We start from the raw sequence: 18,787 nt of genomic DNA, 5'->3' as shown, positions 1-18,787 counted from the left end.
AAGATGAGTTTTGTTAATTGATTAACTTTGAGGGCTGCTTGGTCTGCTTCTCCCAGAGATAAATCTAATCTAATTGGTGTATCTCAGTCATAGAAACAGCAGAGGCGATTACAACCTGGAAAACGATATGTTAACATGTGCTACCCCATATCCACTAAGGTCCTAAACAAACTGAGTTAATGTTCTTGTAAAATCTGCATTCTGAGTAACAAGATTGTCCAGAGTGTTTTCTGAAAATTCATTTATGTAGGTTTTATACATATTAATTCATTTAATCCTCACCACTAGACCATCTATGAGCTGGACAGTCACTATACTATTTGATAAAGGTAGAATTTGAGGCACAGAGAAGATAAATAACTTGCCATTGGTTGCAAAGCTAGTAGCGCATGAACAGGGATTTGAACCAGGCAGCTTGACACCAGAGTCTTGTTTTAATGACTTTGCTGATTTGAGATTATCCTATTCAGAATCTTTGTGTTGTGTAAACATGGGTTTCTTTAAGTCTACTTGTGCCTCAAATCTATGACTGGGAATGCATCCAGGCCAAAGTATTCCCAGTAATAAAACTTAGAGAAGGAACCACTTTCATCTTTCTGGCATTCTGCTTTGCTTTCCCCATTTCATTGACTTTCTTGCCTATTCATAGTTCTCCATGAGACCTCTACCTCAGCTATATCACATCATGTGCCCTGATACCTGTCCCGCATCTCCACAATACCCTTCCCACTTTACCTCCCACGTTAGCTCCATCAGTGCCTCCCAGTGCTTGTTCTGAGAGAGAAATAGTGGATCAGGGCCTTTTAAATTTTTCTTCTGTTTTCTTTCTTTATTTTCCCTCAGACCACACCATACTTTGTCGTCAGCTTTGCAGTGATGTATTATTTTTTTGTCCTTCCTTAAAACTTTGTTTGTTCAATAACTACTTGTCCTTCTTTTATCAAGTATATCTTGGCAAGTTACTATTAATTCATGTGTATTTATGAAGAGATATTATATAGTTTCACTGGGCATCTATGTTCGTCCAGGCTCCCAAAGTTCTTAATCGGTATAAAACTGACTTTTTTATTACAGTGAATGAACATTTTAATATATCTTTAAACATCTGGGACGCTCCTATGAGTCGACGTGACTTTTTATACTGGCTCACTCCCTGCATTCTCAGAATTTCTAATTTATAAGAAGATAAATAAACGACCCCCCTAACTTTCTTTCTTGTTGTGAGAACTTTTCCCAGTTTCCAGGAAGCCACAGTTTTGCATTCTTCCCCTCTGGTTACATTCTTCAAGCGCTAGGACTTTCCCTACACCATCTTCTTAGACTGTCTTTGTCTATTTCTGTGTCACGTCGTCAATAGCACATGTTCTCCTTTCCCCTCCCCATCTAACTCCCCTACCATCACTACTGATTTCAGAGGGTTTTGCTCTCTGTTTCACATCCACTTTGTATGTACTAATTTAATATTTAAATGACTTTATATTTGTAGATTGATAAATCAACCATAAGGATGAGACAAGTGGTTTTGTCTCATCTCATACCTGTTGGGAAAATCTTTTGTGCTTTGGAAGCAATAGATTTTTTTTTGATTTGTTAATGAAATTTTAATTGCATACAATAATGAAAAAACTCCAGGTGCATTGCTATATCTAAAACTGTGCTTTTCAGAGCATGATATGCACTTATACTTTTCTTTAGCAAAATCTCATGCAAGGAGGATTCTCTTTTATTTTAAAAAAATCTTTTTTTAAAGAAAAATTAGAGCATTATAGCTATACATAGCAGTTGGATTCATTTTGACAAAATCATACATGCATGGAAATTTGATTTACTCCATCTCAGTCCTTGTAACCCACGCCCATCCCCCACTTCCCTCCCTTCCTCCTTCCCTTGTCCCCCTTTCTCTACTGGTCTTTCTTTAACTTGTTTATTTACCTTTGATTGGTGTTTACTACATATACATTAAGGTGAAAATAAAGGTGAAATTTGCTGTGGCATACACATAGCATGACTTTTGTAAACTTCTTCCTCATTTCCTCCCCTTTACCATCCCTCCTCTCTCCCTCTTGATCTCCTTTTCCTACTCCACTGATCTTCCCTCTGTTTTTATGATATCAGTTCATCCCCGACACACACACACACAGACACACACACACATTTTCCCCCTTATTTTGTTTTAGCTTCCACGTGTGAGAGAAAACAGTCAAACCTTGATTTTCTGAATCTGGCTTATTTCACTTAATGCATAATGGTTGTTCTCCATTTCCATCCATTTACCAGCAAATGAAATATTTTTATTCTTTTTTATGGCTGAGTAAAACTCCATTGTGTATATATGCCACATTTTCTTCATCTATTCATCTCCTTAGGGGCACCTGGGCTGATTCCATAACTTGGCTATTGTGAATTGTATTGCTATAAACATTGATGTGGTCACATTTCCATAGTATGCTGATTTTAGTTCTTCCAAATAAATACCGAGGAGTGGGATAGCTGGGTCATATGCTGGTTCCATTCCTAGTTTTTTGAGTTATCTCCATACTGCATCCCAGAGTAGTTGTAGAAATTTTTAGTCCCACCAACAAAGTTTTGGGCTGGGTGCGGTGGTGCAAGCCTGTAATCCAAGCAGCTTGGGAGGCTGAGACAGGAAGATCAAGGGTTCAAAGTCAGCTTCAGCAACAAGGAGGCGCTGAGCAACTCAGTGAGACCCTGTCTCTAAATAAAATACAAAATCGGGATGGGGATGTGGCTCAGTGGTTGAGTGCTCCTGAGTTCAATCCCTGGTATCAAAAAAAAAAAAAAAAAAAAAAAAGGTTTGGAAACTACTGATTTTAGAGGCAGATATATTTCTCCAATTAGGAGAACCTACAAACAGATGCCAGATTTTCAGTAAGAGCAAAGCTTATGTTGTTACTGTATTGGGAATAAAATACTGTATGGGAATACTTTATTTCTTTAGGAAAAAGGTAACCATTTTCCTTGCAAAATTTCTATGAAAGTGTTCCTTGTTTTGCCTTTTTACACAATTTTGTAGTATTGAGAATTTTAAGTTATGCAATTGAATAAAGAGCAAACTCTAAGAATAATAGCTAGAGTGATGCCTTGTGATACTCATTCTGTTAATGAACTGTATTGCTTTCTTTGCTTTGCTGGAATATGTACATACTACTTTTATAACATTAAGATTTCAACAAAGTATTTTATAAAGCACAATAGATATTTATTTATATATTTAAAATGAATTTTATAACTGTGTATGATAATACTACTTAGAATTACATATATAAATAATTATACCTAATGAATACGTCTTCCTTTTATGGTGACAAATATTTCTTGTTTAGTTTGAACATCTACATTTTAATATTTACTATCTTGTATAATTTAATCACTATTTAACAAAATATTGCATCTTTAAGGGCCTTGCTGGTATTTTACATGTTCAAGGAAATAGTATATTTAGAATCAAAACCATAAGTCCTGAAAAAATAGAAATTGTGTTTATGTCTTTTGGAAATGCATTATGAAAGGATTAATCTCACTCACAATATGAGAAAGTCAATTCTACAGACGTTTCCAGAAGAAATATAAGAAGATGTGAGTCCAGGAATGAGGAAAGGAACAAGCTTAAAGCAAGGCACATCTGGAGTTGTTAAGAACAATCAGAAGCCATAATGCCAAGAAGACAAAGGGTGCACATGCCTGTCTTTGCTCCACAGCCATCTGGCTCAACGGGCTTGCAATAGTGAGCTCTCATTGCTTCAAAGACTTCTTTTTTCCCCCACTGACCTGGGTATAGAAAACTGTGGTTTAGACACAAACAACCTTTTCTAAGGTTGACTAAATGAATATCGATGCATTATTAACTATCGTCCATAGTTTATATCAAGTTTCATACCTATGTCATGCAGTTCTATGATTTCAGCAAATGTGTGGTGGCCTATAACCACTAACACCACAGTTTCATCCTACAGGATCTCATCATTCTGGACCTTCTCTGTGCTCCACCTGCTTATCCCTTCCCTCACTCCCTTTCATCTCTTAGTAACCATATACTTTTTGCTGTGTCTGTAGTTTTACCTTTTTCAAAATGTCACATGGCTGGAATCGTATGGGATATGACCTTTTCAGACTGGCTTCTTAGCAATATGCATGTAAGACTCTTCAATGTCTTTTTGTGGCTTTAATCAGTCATGTATTTTTGTCACTAAATTATTTTCAGAATAAGTAAAATTTCTATGACCTAAATTTCTATAGCATAGAAAAATAAGAATATTTAAACATTTATCTTTGAATAAAATTATATTCCCCAAACTTGCTCATTTCAGATGTATGAATAGGTTCCAAAGGTCACTAGATTCAACAAAATTCATCTTAGTTTGCAAAATGTATTAGCTTCATTTATATTTTCCCAGTGCCACTAACACGGCCTAAGTCATGCTCAATTTCTTTCATCAGCCATCTGTAATACTTGGGGCATCTGCTAGTTCCACAGGGTAGTATACGCCCATTATCCAGAGAAGCTGACTGATAATCAATACCCCACATATCCCAAAAGTCATGACAACAGATCCTCCTCTTTGCTATCCTTCCAAATTGCTTCTTTCTTTTCCCTGCACACTCTAGACTTAGAGCATAATAATTTATTATAAGAGTTTTTTGGAGACTGAATAAGCATTAAATTGTGGGACATTTATAGTAGTTATTTTCTTTGTATGTCATCTTACCTATAATCGAAAATTGGTTGTTTCTAGAGTCTTCCACAAACATAAATTTCCACCATAATGAAACACATGTAACTGAACAAATAAAAGAAATCAAGAAAGGAATTTTTATTGGATTTGATGTCTCTTATTTATATCTTTTTTAATATGGACTCAAGCAAGGTTACTTAAATGAGCCTTTTTAAGGCAATTATATTTATTAAAAAATTACTCTGGTCTGGAATAAAAATAAATTTTCACAATAATATGCTTTTCATTTCCTTGGGATCTAAACCACATTCTGTACTGGTTTTTGTTTGCAATAACAGGAACCAGTTAATTTTGCAAGGATTTTTTGAGCATATGTTTAAGAAACCATTAGAATGATCCAGGCAAAACTGCTTTATAACCACAAAAGGCTAAAATATATTTAGCATACTTGAAAATATAATTGAATAGTATAATTAAAGTTCATTTTTCTAAGTAAATAATTTGCTTAAACAGAAAAACATCTTGTAAAATGGCTTACATCCAGTACTTTGGGTGTGTTTCCTTTTTCTAGGGACCATATTGATTGCAGTTTTAGAAATAAAGCTATTTAAACAAAATCAATTAAAATGATATTAAGAAGGTCATGCACATATTTATAAAAATCAAATGATCTGTTAATTAGAAAGCACAAGTCATTAGTAACATCGAAACTGAAATTTCCATGACAATAGTTTTAAAAAATGTAACAGCACACATTTTATTTACTTTGCAAAATGGATAGACCCAGTAAAACAGGCTGATGATCTAATACAGGGTGAGTTTATAGTTGTATGGTTGAGCTAGTAAATCCAGAAGAGGTGTCAGCAAGATTGGCAGGGAAATAGGGATTTAAAGTCACAGCCTAAACAATATTACATTGGAAAGATACACATAAAACTTAATAATCTACTTATATGTATTTTTACAAGTTTATAAATTTCCACATTGCTCCATATGCAAATGTTATCATATTTACAAATTTAGAAATATCTCTACATTATCACACTTTCACCACATCTGTGTGACAATTGCTAGGAATACTACATTCTTCCCCCTACCCCTAGTCCTGCATTTGGGGCATTATTTTAGCAAGAAAATCCTCCTGGCTGCCACCAAGGGGCCTTGGATATCCTGGAAGAGAGGAGTAGAGTCTCTGCAAGATATCAGTGAAAGATAAGAATGCAAAGACAAAACAAGATCAGATTGGCAGGGACTTTTTTTCAGGGTAACTGTCTAGTCAGATGCATCAGATGACCACTTTGTGGGTTTTCAGCAGGGTAATGTGCTCTTGGGACAGATGGATTTGGTAGCAATATGTGAACTGCTTCCTCAGGGGAAGGGCGAGGCAGGGAGATGAGTTAGTGGGAGTATGAAAATCACAGTGAAGAGAAAATTTTTTAGATAAGGGTGAGAGGGGAATGATCTAGCAGAGTAACACTGAATCTAAAGTGAATGTCAAAACAGTCATTTGAAGTGGAAAATCCATTTGAAAGTTGTTTTAGGAGACAGAATTTAGGTGCAGAGACCATTCCAATATGAAAGTTTGACTAAATTCCTAATGTTTCCTTAGAGGCCTGAAATTAAGCAGTTGAAGGTGATGGCCATTCAAACAGATAACTACTCTGAGGCAGATAAAATACAAAGTACAAAGAGTAGAGATGGTTGATATTGAATGTCAGGGAACCTGTCTCCTTTGTGGAAAAAGAAATCATAAAAGGAAATCAAGAAGTTGTTAGAGAAATAGAAGGACCAGAAGAGTATTGTCTGATAGAAGTCAGGGAAGATCACCCCAGTAATACTAATGTCCACCTCTCAGACACCAAGACAGTGCTTTTGTTTAGTCATAATTTTTCACTACATACTTCACACATCACTAGGAAATGCTTCACGTAACTGAATATTCTCCTCTGCCGCCAACAAGTATCAACATACCCTGCAAACTGTTGCAGAATGATTTATTATATGAATAAGACCTCGAAAACTTGTTTTCATATGCTTGTGGATACACGTCTGTCAAGACTTTCAAAAACCTATCCACAATGGCTGGAAAAACTCTAGAGTTAAGTTTGTGTCTCTTTCCTCTATCACTAATGCCAGAGATTAGTTATTAACCACAGGGAATACAATTAAACATGATCAGATCCTTTAATCCCTAAATCCAAAATGACTAAAAATTTGCTTAGGCAACTTTCTCTCAGTCTGTGCAGAGATGTAGGTGTTGCTCAGGATGAGAGGGTTAGAAATCTGTTCAGCTCGGCATTAGAGAATGCTTTTGGCACACTAGGTGGATGCACCTGCATATATTAGCGTGGAGGGGAAAGAAAGTAGATTTGGATTCTATGAAAAGTAGACTACACTATAATTGCTGGGGTTGAGCCCATTCATTGGAACTAATCTGCAATAAACGATCAGCCTTTAGAGTATAAAGTGCAGTACCAGCCAAGGGGCAGCTGCTTCTTGAAATAAAATATTCATCCCTTGAGTTAAAGGTAAGGGGGAAATTTTGCTGAAGTTAAGTTACCGTCACCTTTTGAAGACCAAATGAGGGTTGTTATTGAGCATCTCTCTGCTAACATTGCTGAATCCAGATGCAAATTTAGGAGGCTCGTTACATAAATGAAGCTGGCATTGCAGCTCTGCTGCAAGAATCCTGGGCCAGTTCCAGTCCTTCTTCTGCCTCTGGCTTAACTGTATGATCCTGAGCAAGTCAAATGCACCTATTTTAAAAGCCTCTGGCTTTCTTGGGAAAGGAAGAGATAATACTTCTTCTGTCTATTCTGAAATGAAACACAGGAAAGTACTTTCCAAAGGTAGAAAGCAATATAGGGACAGATAATTTTCAAAAGCATTCCTGGATTTAGGAGATTCATAGTTATTTTCCTCGAGGGGCATTTCAAATGGATAAATAAGAATATTTTTTAAAAGTTCTAGTAAGACCTCTTCAAGCATAAGTTCACCATTTCTGGGAAAAGGAAAGTGTTTTCAAACTTGGAATCACATTTTTAGACACCACAATCTGGTTTCTCACCAAATTTCCCTAACTTTCTACAAGAGCTTTTCATGTTCTTCACTTCTTGCTGCTCATATATGTTCTTCTAGAAATATTCAACACATATGCAAATAAAGACACACAGCCTTTTTTAAAACAAATGAGAGCATACTATATTACCTGTTCTACGCCATACTCAATTTCCAAACATAAATTGTAAAATATAAACATGTAAAATATATTTATTATGGTAAAATATATAATAGCTATTATCTTTTTCTTTACAATGTTCTCTCTCTCCCTCTCTCCCCCCCCCTCCTCTTTAGAATAATTTCCATTTTCAAACCAAAGAACTTCATTGTTTTACTCAAATGATATAAAAATGCATTTTTGAAATAAATTCTGAAGAACAGAGAGTAGTTTCATGAAAATCAGATTCAACAAAGATTGAGTAGGGTCCAGAAAATGTCCTAGTAGAATTGCTTGGAATTTCGTTTGGGAGTTGAGAACAGCTACCTGAGAAGAGCAATGTCATTTGGCACATCTAGATTTGGAGAGGAGTTTTCATTAGATGATAGTTACTAATAATGCTTTTAGCACAAAATGGAAAAATTAGCCTGGAAAATAATAAGTAGAAGATACAAGACTTCAAAAAATCTGTATAAACCTGCTAATTACAAAGAACTCTTAGGCACTTGGAGATTTTGAAAAAGGTGTACTGATTCCTAAGAAGTAGGAGCTTTATTTCTATAAAAGAATATTGGCTAGAGAGACTAAAAATTGTATGATTTATTGAATATCAAACAAACTTAAATATAAGGTCACCTTCATCTTCCAAATAAAAGATTCTAAGAAGAGGGGTTCTTTGGTTTGTTTGTTTTATTTGCCAACTTGAACATACATACTTTCAGGAACATAGTTTGAATCTATTTATAGCATTTATTCTATATGACTCCCTACCATTTTTAAATCACATATTGTTTTAAATGATATAGTAATGAACAAATGTTATTTTCCATGTTCCCATTCCATGAAGTGCTGTGAAGACTCATTCCTTGTATGAATACTTGATAATGCTTGAATAGAATTAAAAGTATTTTTTGAAAAATATTCTTTAGACCTACCTTGTTCCAAATAGAATATCTTTTGAGTCATCTAAAGCAAAGACCACCTTCCCATACATACAAGTTGTTGAAAAGTTTAGGTCTTTTAGAGTTTGTGGGGAAGGTAACCAGTCACTGGAAATTTTACCCCAAGTCACAAATATACTAGTAGTTATTTTTCCCATATCTTTATTGGTACATTATAGTTGTAAGTAATGGTGGAATTTGTTGTTACATATCTGTATATGCACACAATATAACAATAAAATTTGGCCAATATCATTCTGATAACTATTATTTTGATCATTTAGTCATAACTACTTTAATCTTTAAAGTGATATATTAAAGTGCATTTATATTCCAAACACTTGTGATTATTAGGGCATATAACAAATAATTTTTAAGTATGTATATTTCCCTTTTTCAAAAACTGTAATCTCATCATTATTTCGGCTTAAAGGAAATTTATCTAATAGAATATTATTGTTAAAATAAGAGGATGGTATTTAACATGAGCAATTCTATAAAAATATCTTTCTTATTTCTAAATAACAATTTTTTTAAAATAACACACTTTATATTCAAACATGTATGAATTCATTTTTTTAAATGACTGGGTACATTGAGAATAATGTAACAAGAAAAATAGTTTTAAAATATGTTCGGAAGTACATCTCTTCCTGCTACTCCCTTGAATCCCCATGGCTGGCCCTTCAGCTAATTTTACCATAGAGAAGTGGATGATGAATAGCCAGGACTGGAGATGAGTGAAGGGAAACTCCTATGAGAAGGAAGAGGCAATCCAATGACCTTCTGACTCTGGAAGATGATGAAGGGGAAGGTGCAAGTCAGAGGAAGTTTACAAGAGAAGAAAGACATGAGGGCTCTCTTGTTCCCAACATTTGATTAAAATCCAAAGGCTGAAGGGCATAGAAATATTCATATAGGCTTTGGGTGATCCTGTATATATCCTACAATAATGCAAGTGTAAAAACAGAGAAGCTGTCTCTTTGGGTCTACATTCAGTATGGCACCAGATAGATTAGAATAAACCAAGGAAGATGACCTTGAGAAAAACTTTACAGTGCTCTGGGTATTTTAAGAGGACCTGGGGTCAGGACAAGGAGACTAGCATGTGGGGACCTCATCACTCTTCATATACTTCAGCAGCAGACATCAACATTATGTCCAAAGGACTAATCAGTACCAGCTATATCTTAGTCTCATCATTGCTAGATGCATGGGGTGGGGGGTAGGGGGAGAATGGCAACACATGCAAATAATAGGAAGCAAATACACTCCAGTATATAAACTACAGTCCCACCTGTTTCACTATACATCTTAAGAATCCCCCTTCACTTAGGTACCAGATAGACAAGAAAGGGGAAGACATGTCTCTTTAGAGAAAAGAAATTTACTTTGATAACGATAAGGATGTTAATTTTTGATGCACTGAATAATTATTTATCCAACAGAAGCTCAGTAAAATTAAAGAGTAAACCAACAATGAAAACATAGTTATACAAAACTGGCAAGTCTCAAAACTTCCCCACTCTCTGTGGGGATGGGATCTTTTGATCAAAATATGACCTAGTTTAGAAATAGAGAAGACACATTTATATTTTACCTGAGTTATAGGATCGAAAAACTTCAATCTTTTTTTGTGGGGTGGGGATGGGGGTTATTGAGGATTGACCTCAGAAGTACTTTACCACTAAGCTACATACCTGATCCTTTTTATTAATTTTTTATTCCAAGACAGGGTCTTGCTAAGTTGCTGAGGCTGGCCTAAAAATTGCAGTCCTCCTGCCCCAGTGTCTGAGTTGCTGGGAACTTCAATTTATATGCTGAAGTATCAGTCAGTATAGTTTAGATCATGTTGCAGTAACAAACATCCGTGATTTTGGTCCTTTAAAAAGAGATGTTAATTATTCATGTTACATGCATGAGAGTTGATAGGGGCTGCTATTCATTAAAGTTACTCAGATACAGAGCATATACTATCTATCTCAAATTGCAAGTAAATAACTATGACAGGGAAAAAGAAAACATATTGTTGTGTACTGGTTTTTAAATTTCTGCTTTGAAATGAGATGCATTCCTTCTCAAATTTTATTGGCCAAAGCAAATCACATGATCACATATAACAGAAAGGGGCACATAAGTATAACTTTGCAACATGCCCGTGTAGAGAAACAGAAATAGCTGGCGAATAACACAGATAGCTACCGTGATTTGTGAACCCTTTATAACTTTCTAGACTATTGTTCTAATGTGGAAAATTAGCTGACCAGGAATAGTTGTAAGAGAAAATATGATCAGTGACTTAAATTTCAACATAATCAATTCATTGTTTACCATTTGTGCCACCATGTTTTATAATTCTTAATACACTAGTATCAATATTACTCAGTGTTCAATTGAACTAAGAGGTTTCACTCTACATCAAGAGTTGGCAAATATTTTGTGTAAAGGGCCAGATAAATAAATATGTGAGGCTTTGTGAGCCATATGTTCACGATTCCTCAATTCTGTTATCGTCATGCTGAAGCAGCCGTAACTAATAAAGTAATAAATGGGATTTATAACCTCTGAAATTTGAATCTCATATAATTTTTATGTGTCAAAATATTATTCTTGTTTTGATTTTTTTTCCTAACCTGTTAAAAATGTAAAAGCCATTTTATCTTGCAGGCTATTAACAGATAGTGGGGCTGGATTTAGCCTGTGAGCTATAGTTTGCTGACTCTTGCTCCTGATGATATAAGTAATGCAGAATTTTATATGGAGAACTGAGAACTTAGAGAATTATTGAAAGAAATGGAAGAACAGTTTGAGCCTTGACACCCAGGAACAACTAGTAGCTCCCTGAAATATTCTGCCTTTGCCTTGAGCAGGTGAACTACTGCTGCAGATGCAGGAAGTTGACAAATTATGAATCTGCTGCTAATACTGCTGACTTCAGTCCCAGGCTACTCTGCCGTGATCCAGAAATATGCCTCTGCTACTCTAGGAAGCTGCTGAATCAGGGATCCACCTACCACATTGGAATGTCGCTGCCATAGCTGCCACCTTGGATTTGATCATGGCCAGCAAAATCTAGGCCTCCAGCTTGGCTTTTTCCTATCCTTGGTTCAATTTCTAAACATTCTCACAAGAGTACGTTGAAACCTAAATCATGTTCTAGCCTCCAAAGAATTGAAAAATGCAGTTTTAACTTTCCTGCTACTGCACATTAGTCATGGGGTCACAATGGATGTCTGACAAAACAATTTAGAGCATCAGACACAGCCTAATAACAAGGAGACAGATTCCATTATGATGACTTCTTTGGCATTTCCAAATCTTCTGTGAGCTCTCTGGAAGATAAAGTCCACTGTATAACTGCCACAAGATAGAGCGAGAATAAAAATGATTCTATACATGCTTCCTTCCTACCAGTTCTACTATGCCCAAACCATTTTTATTCTATCCCATAGCCTCTGAATTTCCCACAGTTGCGCAAAAAGATCTGAGTGATCATTGTCTGTGGCAGCATTGTTTCAGACAACAACAGGAAGCATTTTTCAATAGAGAGAGTGTGAAAAACATTGTTATATCCATCCTATGTAGTGATTAAAACATATGGGAGTTAGGGACACAGCTAAGTGGTACAGCATTTGCCTAGCATATGTGAGGCTTTGGGTTGAATCCCCTGTAATGAAAAAAAAAAGAGGTGAATATATCAATATTTAAAGAGATTCAAGACACATTACTAACAAAAAAAGTTAATCCAAAAATATATATTTCATAGATGTGCATTACATAGAAAGTGAAATTTCTCTATAATCTTAATCTCCCAAGATAATGGTGGGCAATTTAGATTAAGATTACATCTTTAAATGAGTTTAATTTTTAAGAGTCACATTTTTTTTTTTTTTAGAAATAATATTTGTTATGTCAGGGTTGTAGTACTCAAGGACTTGTGGCACTCTGACATTATTTTCTTCTACAAAATAGACCTAGGGAACCACTGATTTCTTCACAGGTATAATTTTGGTGTGCTAAAAAAGAATTGACTTCTTTGATAAATTTGGGTTTAACTTTCAAGATTTTACTTGCAGCCCATTTCAAAGTCAATTATTTTTCTCAAGTAGTACAACATGCTATTATTTTCAGGAAAAATATGCCATTTAATCAAGCCCAACTAGGCAAGTTTCTTGCTAGCATTAAACAAAAATTAATATTATTCATCTGAGAAGCACTGCATTCTATTAGGCCCTTCTTGAACACTTGTCTGAAACCTCACATTGTGAGGCTTCTATACCAAACATTTTATTTTCTTATTGTTGTATGAGAAAACTCTTGTATTATATATATAAGAGCCATTTTAATGATTACTTAATATTTTAATGAGTTTTTCCAACCTTGCTTTACATTATGCATGTGAGTATATAATTATTATTTATGAAATATGTTATAAAATTTATAATAAATTTATTAGTTCTGCTAATACAATATATTTACTTTTTGATTGAACAAAATATGCAAAGATGAGTAAGACATGTGTAGAGCTGACTGCAAAAGCAAAATATTCAACAGCAATTAGGTCGAGAGGCAAAAGCCACGTATAGTAATTAGCTATAGACAAACCTCAGTAACTGAGTAAGTAGAATCAAAAGAGAAGCACAAAATGGAAAAAGGCTGAACTGTAAAATGCATTAAAACAGTGTTTTTCAGACCATAGTTTTGGAATTTCTTTAGAGTCTCAAAAATTAATCAAGAATGCCAAAGTAGGACTGCAAGATCACATTTAGGATACCTAGCTAAATTTCAATTCCAAATAAATGATGAAAAGTTTTTAATACACTTAGGTCACAGAGTTACATGGGATGTATGCATACTTACAAGTACCTATGTTCCTTTGAAATTCCATTTTTCTGTGTGTCCTGCGTTCTTATTTGCTCAACCTGACAATTCTACTCTGTTTTATTTATGTTGGTTATATCCATTGGTATTTCGCATATTATAAGTTAAAACTGAAGAAAAATTTAATGCTACATATTAATTTTTTAAAGATAACAATAGAATTAATTTAATGAAAATATACTTTTCTTAAAACAATGAAAGTTCTGGCATTGTACATTTTTGACAGTTTCTTTATTGTCTAGCTTAATGGAAGAAAGCTAGATTATTGTACCTACTTCTGCATTGAATCTGTTGCATTCTATTGCTTTGGTTAAAATACCTGAGGAATCTATTGCCTCACACAGATATGTAGCTTAAGAAAAAAAGAGCGCTTTAATATTTTTCAGATAATTGTGGATATTGTATGATGCTGCATCCCAAATGAACAACTGACAGTTTCTTAAAAGTTAGTTGCAATAAAGAATCAGAAGGAATGGCAGTGAATTTTTCAGACTCTTGTCATTTAAAATCTATTTTTCTAATTTGTTCTTTAAATGGATCTTTTATTCCTGCTTGGTTTTATAGCATCATAAGTATTGGCCATTTGGAAAATAATTGATTTACTGATTTATGTAGTTCTTTCAAATGGTCTGTGTATACTGTCAAAGAATCATATTTTGCTAAAGTCTCCACCCACCTCATCAAAAGTATCTTTAAGTACTGATAGATTGTCTTGTAGCTATTGAGAGATGGATAGATAGAAGTTTTCCACAACACTAATTTTGCTTAAAAGTATAAATTTTATCATTGGCAAACAGACTCTAACAACTTTTTCCCTTGATGTAAAAAATTCCATTTTATTCAATTTTAAGAAATTGTCTTCAAAGACCCAAGTCTGAGTAATCATAGGCTGTTGCTTGGTAAAGCAGAGATAGTGTTCCATCAAAAAGCACCGGTTCAGCTCATGGCATGAATATTTTCCTTAAGACAATACCGTATTTGTCAGACATGCTATACATAGATGCCCCATTTTAATCAAACACATTAAAAAAATGTGTGTTCACAGGTATTTAGTTAATATTTAGTCAAAGAGGATCTTATGTGACATTGGCTTCTTTTCCCCCAATGAGTGTGTAGCAGTCAACAAGGAGTGATGTTGACAACCATCACAGTCTGGTGCCACCAATTTGATTCATTCATCAAGATAAAACAACATACATGAGTGTAATAACAACAATTGATTGAGGAAGTCTTCATTTATCTAGGGGTACACTTGGATTCCAGAGTGATATTGTTCCAGCCTAGTTTCTAAGACTTACCCTTCCTTTGCTTCAAAGCTTAAAGCTTTTGCACAGTAAAGGAAAAAAAAAACACAGTGAAAAGTCAACCTACAAAATGGGAGAAACTATTTGTAAGCTATACATAGGACAAGGGGTAAGAGTGGTTATTATCAAAAAGACTAATGATAACAAGTGTTGACAGGAATGGGGAGAAAAGGAAACACTTGCACACTGCTGGTGGGAACTTAATTTAGTGTAGCCCACTATGGAAAACAGTTCCTTGGTTCCTCCAACAATTAAAAGTAAAACTACCATATAAACCAGCAATCCCATACTGGGTATATATCCAAAGAAAATGAAATCAGTATGTAAAAGAAACAGCTGTACTCACATGTGAATACACAGAAGTTCAAGAAATGCTAACAAGCTACAGTGCCCATCAGCAGATGAACAGATTAAGAAAAATATGGTGCATATACACAATAAAATACTGTTCAGCCATTAAAAAAATAAATAAAATCCTGTCATTTATGACAACCTGGATAGAATTGGTGATGATTATGTTAAGTGAAATAAACCAGGCACGGAAAGACAAGGACTACATGGCCTCAACACAAGTGTGAAATCTGTAAGAGTCACTCTCACAGAAATTCAGAGAAGAACAGTGGTTACCAGAGGCCAGAGAGGGTGCAGAGAAGGGAAGAGGAGAACAAGTATGAACAAGTACCAAGCAACAGTTAGATAGGAGTGAGAATTCTGGCATGCTCTTACTGTCAGGTGACTGTAGATGACAACAGTGAGACATATATTTCAAAAAGCTAGAAGAAAAGATTTTGAAAAGTTTTCACTATAAAGAAATGATAAGGTTTGAGGGGGTAGATATATTTAACCTGATTTAAACTCTTACAATGTCTACAAGTATACAAACATCATGTTATCCATTTATATGTACATGTGTTGTATTTTTAGGTATCAGGTTTTTTTTTTTTTCTTAAAAAAGCTTATAATGAGGTCTCATTGTCCTGATGGAGCAGATTCCTTAGCAAGTGAAGTGGGCCCCTCACACCTTGGTCTCCTTCCAATCTCTTTTGTCATTCTTCTTGTCTACCCTCCAAGTGCATGAGTAATGAATGATACAGACATACACCACAGTTGAGCCCCATAGCATGTTACTCCTTATCAAACATACCTTAGGCTGCAAATTTCCATCCCTTTGTTTTCTCTGTCTCAAATACATTTCTTCCAAATTCTCATTTACCTGGCACATTTCTCCCCAAACTGTTCTTGACTTACCACTCACCTTCTCGAGGAGGCTGTCCATGAGCACCTTATCAGAACTGTTAACCCTTTCAACATTTCTTCTCCTGTGCCCTTTTATTCTCGCTTTTAACCTATGATATATTATTTGTTTATTGTAATTTATGTCTGTATTACCCACTAGAATGTACATTCCACAACTGCAGAGGTTTCTGCCTGTTTCCCACAATTGGATCTTTTGCCCCTGTTGGTGCTTTCCTGTTTGTTGGTGCTCAGTAAGCATTTGCTGAACGAGTGTTTTCAGATAGCACCACCTCTCTTAGCTTCCTTCACCACAGTAAGGCAAATTCCATCACAGTTTTTGCATTTTTATTCCCATGCCACATATAGCAACAGATCATTTATCACTTTGTTTTAATCCTATTTTTAAACAAAGGATTTCTACCAGATTGTAAACCCCCTAACTTGATTTATTCATTCCCATTGCTGTTGGTGCAATGGCTGACATTTAGGAGGTACTTTTTGAACAGTTGTTGAATTAAGAACTGAAGTTCTGTGATGCTGTTAAAATTTAAAATGTAGAATTATTCCACATTTGCGTAAAGTAGGATGTCTGTTATAAGCAGCTATTTTAAGTAGAATAATAATATTAAATGGCCTTTTTAAGATGGTTCAGAATGATTGTTTCCACTGAAATGGATGAAGTATGCAGCATTCCTTTCTATGCTCAAATGCAGATGGTATTAACTCCCTGTCACAGACCAACAATTCAGGTTGCCTTTAATGCAGGTGGCTTCTTCTGTTTAGCCACTGGCCTCTGGTGTTTGTCTTGCTGTCCTTTGCTCCTTCCATGAAAGTGGTTCTGATCTCAATCAGTTGTCTTTTTGTTTAGAAGTGCTATTTTAAGTAACCTCTAATTTATTTATACAACATCTTTTCATCCTTAGAAAATTCAGGCACCAGCCATCAGGGAGATATTTGTCAGATTTTACTTAACCAATGAAGTCGTACCATATGCACGTTGTTCCTGAGGATGAGTTTGGTTTATTCAATTTATTAGTCATGAAAAAATACTTAGATCTCCTGATGTCATCATCTACATTATAGTTAAAAGATAGAAATTGGAATTTTACCCAAAGGAGTAGAAAGCGTCCTAATGATCCAGATATTTAGTTACCAAAAAAATACCCTCCAGAATGTAGGGAACTATTTGCAGGGATGAGGTGGGAGTGAGAAAAGTTTGGGGTAAGAGGAGCAGCTAGATGGGTTGTTTGGGACCTAGTGGGTTCCTGGGGTCTGCAAGAGGCCTGGAGAAGTGAAAAGGTACTGGGAAGGATTCAGTCACTGTCAGCCTGGGGTTAGAAAGGTCACATCCCTGACATTTTTCATTTTCATATGTGTCTGTTGGGCAAGGGTTTACAAGGAAGACTTGAACTAAATGGGTGGTTCTTCACCTTGATCCCATTTACAGAAATGGGAAAACTAATAATGAGAAAGAAGAAAATGAAAATTTCAGACATGACTGTATGAAATTAATGGTCTTTGTAGTCATTTATATAAGGGCTATGTAGTTTGTTGACTTTTTGTTTGACAATAACTAAATGTATGCATATGATTAAATGTGATTTAATAATCATTGTAAACTATGATTTGATTGGAATTGCTCATGGTTTCAATGCCCACTGCTCATCAACAACACCAAGATCTGTCTACAACAACTTTAAGGAAGAAGTATATTTTAATGAAAGGTTCACACTTTATAGCTTATACCAGATAAAAATTTGGTGTTCCTTGGCAAATGCAACAATGAAAAAGGGATTGTGTGTTTTACATAGAAATTTTGTATGGGGATTGTGTGTTTTACATAGAATTTTTGTATATTGTTTGCATTTTGTGGTACCTGCTAAAGTTTTTTCTGGATGACCTTTCCGATCTTACTGTTTGTAGCTTTAGTGGGCAGTGATTCATGTGCTTGAAAATATGTACCTTGGAAATCTAATGTGATTTCCAAGACAACTTTTGCAAAGTCAAAACATGTTCTATAATATGACTTTGTTATCCAGTGCCTAAATGTGTAAGTAAAAATGTGAGACTTCAGGTATAGACCAACGAGTGGGATAGCAAATGGTGGTTCCATTCCAAGTTTTCCAAAGAATCTCCTTACTGCTTTCCATATTGGCTGCACCATTTTGCAGTCCTACTAGCAACGTATGAGTGTGCCTTTTCCCCACATCCTCACCAACACTTACTGTTGTTTGTAATCTTAATACCTGCCATTCTGACTGGAGTAAGATGAAATCTTAGAGTAGTTTTGATTTTCATTTCTCTAACAGGTAAAGATGTTGAACATTTTTTTTCATATATTTGTTGTTAACTTATTGTTCTTATGCATTTTGGAGGTTGTGATTTTTACCATTAGAAATTTGTGGTATAAAATGCCTATTCTAAAAAAAAAAAAAATGCCTATTCTGCAATCACTATTAACCTGAAATGATGTGTGATAGCACTATTTAAATTACTTATCAAGTGAGTAAATGTGGC

The sequence above is a fragment of the Marmota monax genome, unplaced genomic scaffold, assembly GCF_021218885.2.
Source record: "Marmota monax isolate L192 unplaced genomic scaffold, Marmota_monax_Labrador192_F-V1.1 WCK01_AAM20220418_F8-fsc00016, whole genome shotgun sequence".
Lineage (NCBI taxonomy): Eukaryota > Metazoa > Chordata > Mammalia > Rodentia > Sciuridae > Marmota > Marmota monax.
Note: the sequence above shows the minus strand (reverse complement) of the source record.